We start from the raw sequence: 9025 nt of genomic DNA, 5'->3' as shown, positions 1-9025 counted from the left end.
TTTACGATTTCAAACTTTTTACTCCTCTTTTGATTCAATTTAAACATTTAACTGCTATCTTTGCATTTCACAGCTCACTGTCATCAACTCTCATCTGATTTATCAAAATTGCTTTTGTTTTACCCTCCAAGGGCAAGATTCTGTCTTTCTCTCTTACTAAACAACAACATAGTCAATGATTTTCACCTCGAAATAAAAGAGGCTTAACATGGGGCACAGTGCCTCTCGCAGAAACAGACTTCTGCTGAGGTAGAAGCCACCACTATGACCTCGTGGTGAGTGGTAGCTTCCATTACCTACATATTTCCTGGCAAGGCATACAACCGGAGCAGGATCTAGCCCTTAAGCAGATGAGCAGCATGCAATGTTGCATAAGGACTCTCAATATTGACTGACGTTAGCTGGACTACTCGTAAAATACAATGGGGAAAACAGACACTTCGTATCACAACTTAGTAATCATGTGTTTAAGACCTTGTATTATTAATTCCATGACAGCTATCCTCTCACATACATGCTGGAGCAGCACCCACAAGCCCTACACAGAATATCCTCCCATGTTCACGTTTCTTTTTCTCAGAAGAGTTCCTAGTTTGTCTGTTTGGTTTTTAATTGAATACTAAACAAAAGGCTTTTAAATAGAAGGCTATTTTAGGTAACTTTCACAGTATAAGGATATTTTCACAGAAATTTTGAATAGGACTCTATCCTTGGAAAAAAAACTCATATTAGACTCCAACAACAAACAATTCTTCCTATGGCGGTGTTTTTTTTCCTTTTTTCTGCTGTTTTTAGTTATTCAACTGAGTGGTTGTGCTTAAGTCAATCAATGAAAGAAAGATTAAATGGAGCGCAAGCACACTTGATGGGCAATTTTCTTTAGTAGACATAAAAACGGCCACATTTTTCTTAGTGTACATCTTGCCAAGATTACCACAGACTGAATCCTGTTCCTGTTGGTAATCTCAGGCCATGAGAGAGCTCAGAGCCCACCCTGAAAATGCACAAGTGACTCTAGGTTTTGATATGCAACTACTGGCCTATAAACATGAAGGAAAAGCAAACTGCTCCAAATCCAGTACAAGATGTAAGCAGCTAGCACAAAACACAGACAGAACAAAGGCACTCCACTATAAAATTAAGTTGAAATACCTTCCCACTCAATCAGTTAATTAGCTACACCCAGTAAAGGCATCCTGTTTGGCTCTGAAGCATCCCAGACAACTGCAGTTCCCCTTCTGCAGATAGACAAGTCAGTTTGAGCAAGGAAACATCCATGTTCTACCTGAGCCCAGCTGAGATGCACAAATCAGGCAGTTCTCCAGTTACCAGCTTCAGGGGATTTCCAGAAAGTGAGGATAGGATCCATCTTTTTTTAATTTTAAACATTCACAGTGCAAATGTCTGCTCATGAGCCAGCCAATGGCAGTTCTAGGCTCAATCTATCTCATATTAAGATGAGGGCCAAGATTAATCGTATCCTAGAGATGCCCATTTCTTTATATTGACTAAGACCAGAAACTACAGGGCCAGGGCCAGAATTCTACACTGTAGGCTAAAGGCAAGACGAATTCCACCCTGAGCCCTTAAGACAAAGGGTTTAGACTTTGGTCAATACTTTCTCTCATTGAACCTTAATGTGAATTAATAAAGAATACAGAAGCTATATGATGAGTTTGTTGTACAGAATAATTGGAGATAGTGGTGTCTCCAAGGTCTCCGTTTCTCCAAGGAAGGAGGGGAGCAAACCAGAACTCATTGCATGGATTTCCCTTAACTCAGTGGCTATACTGGGCGTTTGAATTGAGAAACATTATTACACACTCCCACTCTCCTCTGAGCTTGCAAAACTGCCACCTCCTACATGAAAGAGGAAGAAGAGCCTCTCTATTCTCTGGTGCCAGCAAGCAGGACACAATTGATTCTGGCTTATATTAAATTGTTCTTTGATGATGTTCTACATTTTCAAAGTATCCTAGAGACTTCCAACTAAACCTTTTAACACCCTAATGAGACAGGGGAATTGCTGTTCTGCCTCCTTGTAAATGAAGGAACTGAAAGACAGATATCACAGTCTATGCATTTAAAACCATTTGCTAAATTTGAGTAATTCAGTATCTCGATTCTCATTTTGGGACTCCCAAAGCATAACTTTGAAAGGTAATCAGTACCCACTGCTCTGAGCTCAACAGGAGCTGAGATCATTCACCTCCTGTGAAAAATTACACTGAAGACCTTTCAATGCAAGCATGCAAAAAGCAGAGCACACAAAATAGTGGGGCCTTTCAAACGTGTTCTCCTGAATTACTGGCTTATTAAAAAAAAAATTCTGCTAGCCACTCTATCATTAATTAACAGCATAGAAAGAGAAGCAAATGCTGTTTGAGTATGTAAATCACATATTTTCATGTTGCATAGCTACTTATGCATGTTAGTTTCCGATTCCATTATTAATCACCGTTCCTTATTTTAAACAGAAAAACAAGTCACACAACCATAAATACTCTAGTTCACTTGCTCTTTTTTTCTTCTGTATTTATTCCATTCTCAGCAGTGGTTAGTGTGCAACAAACATTCTATGAGGAAAGAAGTTTGTTTTGTGCTAATGACACCTTCAATATCCATTTAAACCCAGATGAAGCAGAGCGTAGACAGTTTTATATACATCTAGGTATTGAGCCTTCTTTCTAACCAGCAAAACTGCTTTAGCAAAGTTTAGAAAGAAATTAAGTCCAAACTATATAATATTTTACTTCCACAAATTTAGTCACAGCTGAAGTGTGTGAATTTCCTGAATTTTCAGAACATGAGCAAATATCATTGTAAGCCAGTATGGTACTCAGTATTTATGGCTATACATGCTGCAAAGATGCAAAAGAGATGGTGAAGGGAAGTGATGGTTACAGAGGCTTCACGAATCACGGTGTCGCATCGGGTCAAAATTTACTCTACAGCACTCCATTTGAGAGGAAAAAAGGAAAAAAAACCTTGAAAAATAGAGGCAAAATAACCCCCACCGTGAACATAGCTACTCTCTCCATCCTTAACCTCTGTGCAAATCCAGTCACTTTTAACTTCTCCAATACATACTGACAACCTTGACTCTATACCCTCCATTACCTACATTTGCAAAAACATCAGATCACAGAGTTGCAACTAGAGTCCTACAACCAGCACAGAGAAATACAAAATTAACTATATATTAACATATGTGTATTTAACAACTACAATTACAGGCATTTAAAGCAAAATTCTCTCTTTCATTAACTAGAGATTTGCCACCAAGATTTGATGCAGGATACACAATGAAACTTGCCTTAGGTAACCACAGGAGGACCAAAAATATCCACCAGCTTCATCCAAGGTCATTTTTAACTAAGTTGTAGTAAAATTACTGTGAAAACTTACAAAGTAGATAATAAAAATTATTCCATATGGGCAAACTCTCCAAGGAGGAGAAGAATTATATGATAGCAAATAATAAACTCCAATATAATACACCAAGAACAGAGGGACTTCTACATCATATCATGCTACTTTCATAATACCCTACTAATAAAAGACTAGTTCACCATTAAAAGTACACAACTTGTCCACAAGTCTACTGTGGATGCTTTTCAATAAATAAACCAAACCCACTGTAGAATACTATAAATGTTATAGAAGAGTAAAAATGTGAATTAAATATAGCATTAAAGATTAGAAACATTTCAATTTAGATGCTGAAAATATCCTGCACATGCAAACACCTAAACTCAAAAAACTAATTCTGATCTCTACTAGTCTCATGTAAATCTAAAGTTTTCATTGTCACCTTGAGCCATTTGTAGTTGTCCCCCAAACCTGTTTTTATTCCCATAAGTAGAACAAAAAAAATTAGCTGAACTTTCTAAGAAAATGCTCTGTTAGGCTATGACTCAGCATGTAAAATTTCAGAGCCCAGGAGGGAATTTTCTGCAAAATTACAAGCAATTGAATATTTCCACTACAATTAATCGCGTGCCCTAGGAAATGTACATCTCGGACAATTAAATTTTCTCCTGCTTATGCTCAGTACAGTATTTTCAACTCGTCATAACCTTTTCCTTGACTCCATTTTCTTAAAGTGGATAGACCTCCTAAGAGTGTTTCGATGTCACTTCATAATGTTATGTCTATCAGTATGTTTAACATTTTTACAATTAGGTGCTTAAAGCTATACATCTACAGTCATGTTTAAGAACCTAAGAGTAATTTTATTCCTCTGAATGCCAGGCATTACAGCTTGAGATGACCCCAGTAAACGTACATGGGAGATACAGTCAGTACAACTGAAAAATTAAATGTCTTATTTAAAATAAGTTTCATGATTTTGGTACTATGAATAATATATGACTTTGAATAACAAAAACTCAGTCCAAAGACTACTTATTCATGGAATCTGGGATGCTTTGATGCAATTAATGCAATGGCAGAATTTTATCAGCCAACAACCTGTGCTATCCGTTTTCAGTTCAGACATATCAACCCTACAAAATGGTAGATCACTCAAATTATGCATACCAGCAGTTTTAAAGATGAGGCAGACTAGTTAACAGAAGCCTGAAAACAAAATCACAAACAAAAGACACCTTGACATAGCACACTAATGCATTCCAGTGTCACCTAAAATGTAAAGCCTTGCTGTCCTGAGGGCACAACATACAAGGGCTTCTGCAACTCATCCCAGACCAAAGTGGCATCCTGACAAGTGAATAATCTCAGGAACACAATGAAACTCAACAAGTAAAGACCAGTTCAAAGCTGATGGGTTTTGGTTTTTTTCTAGTTACCTTGGTATTTAGGCACTAGCATTACTTAAACTGCAGATTAAAGCTAGAAAGTTTGCAAAATACTCCACCATGGCAGGTTCCACTTCCCAGGTGCCAGAACCACTTTGCAGAGAGTCTTGGGGTATTAGGAAAAATAATAAGGAAACAACACTGTATCCCTCTGCCTATCTGCACCCCACATCCTCCCCCAACACGGGAAAACCTGACTTATGAATTCGTTCTCCCTCCACCCATCCACTTGCACAGAAGGGGCTGCAACGATCTCAGGCAGCTGATGGAAGCCTGAGAACACCTGGTGGGGTTCTGTCTGCTAATCTCATAACAACTTCAGGAACAGGATGGAGGTTCCTTATGCCAAAACCCATGCAAAATAAATGTGATTCCAGTATATTTTAAGAATAATGTCCGTGTGCTGAGGAAAAATACAATTCTTGTACCTTTCCAATCAATGAAACCCAGTATCCGCAATTATGTACAAGAAGGTTTCCATGCAATGAAGAGCAATTGTTTCTGGCAGCAAGATTCCCATGCTTAAAGCCCCTAACTCTATCAGTCATTCCAGAGTACTTCCCTTTCTCTGCAATCTGGAAATCCTCTGGATGTATGGACTAGTTGTGTAACAGAAACTGCATTAATACACACCCTGGATGACTCAACCTATCCTATTCACTTTTTTTTTTTTCTCCATTCACTGCACTTCTCAAAGATACTACTACTGAAAACGATACTATTTTAGCGGTACATAAACAATGTAGATGTAAGCCCTTAACATACAAAGCAATCAAGTTAACAAGCCAATATTAAGTGACTTTGGGTTTTTTTCTCCTGGTAGTAAAGCAGAACACAATAAGCTCAATGTGATTTACAAGGTGTTAATAAACCCTAAGGTAAATAAATGTGTTTATGATTCTGAAGGAGTCCTGAGACGGCTAGACAGTCTTAGATTCATAACTAGTTGCAATGCAGGAAAATAACAAAAGCAAAAAAGTTTTGAAGTGCAGCACAGAAGCGGCTGATACAGTGAGATGGTTCCCTCTTCTGGCCAAAGCTGGAGGAGACTAAACTCTGATTTTACTTTCTTAATTGAAATAATCTGTAGAATTAAAAATAATTTAAAAAAAAAAGTCTAATTTGACTTTACAACAAACACATCTAAACATTTTTACAATATATTTTCAGAAATTATTCCACAGATGAAGTAATTTTCAGAAAACTCTTTAGTGAAGGTCATATATCTGGTCTGTGGAACTTCATGTTTAGGTTCCTTACTGATAAGCAAGTATTAGTATAGGTCTCAGAAACATGTCCCACTCAGTGTTCTCATAATGAATATGCATCCTTCAAAAGAAAGAAACAGTAAAAAACAAAAGTTAAAGTTACACTGAAAGATTATTTAATAGCATAACTGAAAAAAGTCATTCCCTTGTCGACACAGACTAACCTTATAATTTCCAACAATGCTCCAATCACACCTACTGCAAGCTCAATAATAAAAAAGAAAAGAAGAAAAAAAAAGAAGACAAGGGGAGAAGAAAAATAAGGTGGAAAAAAGGAGAAGAAAAAAGGCCCCAAACCAAAATATCTCCTTTCTACATACTGCACCTGAGAACCTAACGAACTAACAGTGCCAGTGCTCATTCAAGACCATATATTATCTTTTTACCACAAGGTAAATACAGAAATTATTTAATATATGAGTTTGTACTGAGAAGTCAGTTGGAAATACCAAGCTGAACTGAAAGATCAGCTCCTAGGGAAATCAGTAAAAAATATTTAATAATAAAATTTTAGAGTTGAACATATAATTGTCTGGTTTTATACAGTCAGAGGCTATTTTGGACCTTATCCAAGGAAATAAGATCATCAAAATAAACAATGCAGAAACCAGAGACTCTGCAGGAACTATTAATACTGATTTGTTAGATAAAACACCAAAGAAAGAAACTCATCTTAAGAATCACCACAATATCTTACAACAGCATTTAAGTTGCTTGAGAGATGATTTAGAGCACAACCGTTAACAATTATCCACAGGGACACCTACACACATCTAACAAAAGAGTGGACAAAGAAACAACAAAGAAAGAGCCAAAAAGCTGCAACGGAACACTTTGATTTTTTCTTCATTTGATGGGAGTTAACTTGGAAATGACAGGACTTCCACAGGATCCACATTTTTTTTTTTTTTTTTTTTTTCTGATTCTAAAGCTCTAACAGATAATGAAGTATTTGGGGATGATGCCAACTCATGTTCTTCTATTGAAATGCATGCAGAAGTAACAATAGACATAAACCACTATTTGATGCTTCAGGTTAGTTTGTTATAAGCAGACTAGGCCCAGCCATTTGCCTAGTTTGAAGACCATCTACTTGTCTCTGGGAACCATTTCTCCCACATTCATCCCTCTTTTTGAATTGCACCATGGAGAAATTCCCCCCAAATCTAATTTTTTTTTTTTTTTTGTCCAATCCCAATGACTGTAATACATTCCTGACAAAAGCCAACATTAAGTCTTGGAGTTGAAACAACATGTTTTCCAAACGAATACTTTCCTGGGACATTATATTGCCTCTCCTAGGAGGCTTGCAGCTGCCGCTTCAATGAAAATTGTATCAGCCCTAACTGCTACAATAAAAAACAGAGAATAATTTCACTGTGCAGCACACTTCACTCAAGCCAAAAAACTACCTGGTTAATGATGACAACTTGGGGAAAGACATGATAAAATATTTATTCTGTTATTTTGTGCTTTAGGACTTTGTTAGATTTTGGTATGAACTCACAGCACCAAAGTTCTTCATAAAAGGATCCTTTCTCCTTCTCCCAAGTTGATGTGGCCAAATAACTCTGAATTCCTTTAATATCTTTCCTTATTCCTTCATTTGCCTTGCTTCATTTATTATTCAGGCACAGAGTCTACTACTACTGGTTCATATTCTGGAGGTTTTTTGTTCAGGGAAAATCGTAGCAAGTCTATCAAAACTTAGTGTTAAAACAATAACAAAACCAGCAGTTGAAAGCAAACAGAGCATACCATTTTGGCTCTGCAGCAGCCCATAGAGAACTGGGAGGCAAGAACATGGATGGAGAAAAGTGAAGATTTTGCACAAAGTGAAATCTTGTGTGCACGCAGCAAGAAAAAAAATAAGTTGTCACTGAAACAGTTCCATAAAAGATTGTGGTAAAAAAGAGCAAGTCTTGCTTAGAATGAAGAGCTACATCTACAGTAGCAAACAGAGCACAGCCAAAGCACAGGATTGAGTACTAACCTACAATCATCTATAATATAATATCTAGCTGCTCTGTGTTGCCCACCATGGCTTCATGCTACAACAAGCAGCACTCTCCCAGATGATGCCCAGACTTGGTCTGAGGGCCAGCACAGGACAGGGTTCTCAGTACACAGTGTGGATAAGGGCAGCCTGTTCTGGGAGAAGGCGAGCAAGGGAGGGATGAGAACAAGTTTAGCTTTAAGGACACAAAACTATTAATTTGCCTTTGTAACTCTCCCTTCTCTGATTCACTTTGCTTGGGCACCTTTTACATGCAACTCAGAAGTGTAAAACTCTATTTATTGGCTAACACACGCAAAAGACAACTAGGACAGATGAGCCACTACAATTTAATTAAGCATTAAATTGTCACCATCCTTAATAACATACCTCAATGAGTATTTTCCAGTTAGGCAAGCATCAGCCAGGTAAAGAAAGGTTGGTCCCTGTTGCTCCTTGGAATGGCTGTTCCTTGATGCTGAGTTACCATCTGCCAACTCCATTTTTCTTTCTGGTTTTCCTCTTGAATCCCTGAGAACTTTGAACTAAACGCAGTCCAGCTATCCTACCCCTACCTGCAATTTTACTTTTCCTGTCTTGTGCAGCTCAAGTTTAGGCACATTCTCACAACTCAGATTTTCTCTAGACTCTGAGCCAAAGTTATACTGCCTTCCTTATCAATGCAGTTACACCTCCAGAACACGAGAACGGGCCTTTTTCCATTTTACTGGCAAATACAAACACAGCCAATGAGTCCTGAGTACTGTTACTGGAAATATGGGACCAGTACACCTTGGTATGGAGTAGAGGCAACAGGCACTGTCTCTTGTCCTTCTACGATGATTTTTTATTTGTATAAGAACAAACTTCCTTGCCTTGCATCTCACCCCTCTAGTTCAGGCTGTCTGTCTACACAACAAATAAAATAAAATTTGAAGTAA

The 9025-nt window shown here is 37.7% G+C and overlaps 1 long non-coding RNA gene across 1 annotated transcript; it reads right to left on the bottom strand.

Annotated features, from left to right (window-relative positions):
- Window positions 1-4080: 4080 nt before the first annotated feature.
- On the bottom strand, window positions 4081-8599 carry LOC308061174. Its single transcript, XR_013927111.1, has 2 exons — window positions 8475-8599; window positions 4081-8239 (listed from the first exon to the last, which is right to left on the bottom strand). It is a non-coding gene; the product is annotated as an uncharacterized lncRNA (long non-coding RNA).
- Between the last annotated feature and the right edge of the window lie 426 nt (window positions 8600-9025).

This window comes from Falco punctatus (genome assembly GCF_963210335.1).
Source record: "Falco punctatus genome assembly, chromosome: 3".
Classification (NCBI taxonomy): Eukaryota; Metazoa; Chordata; class Aves; order Falconiformes; family Falconidae; genus Falco; species Falco punctatus.
This window is presented reverse-complemented; position numbering and strand designations above follow the sequence as displayed.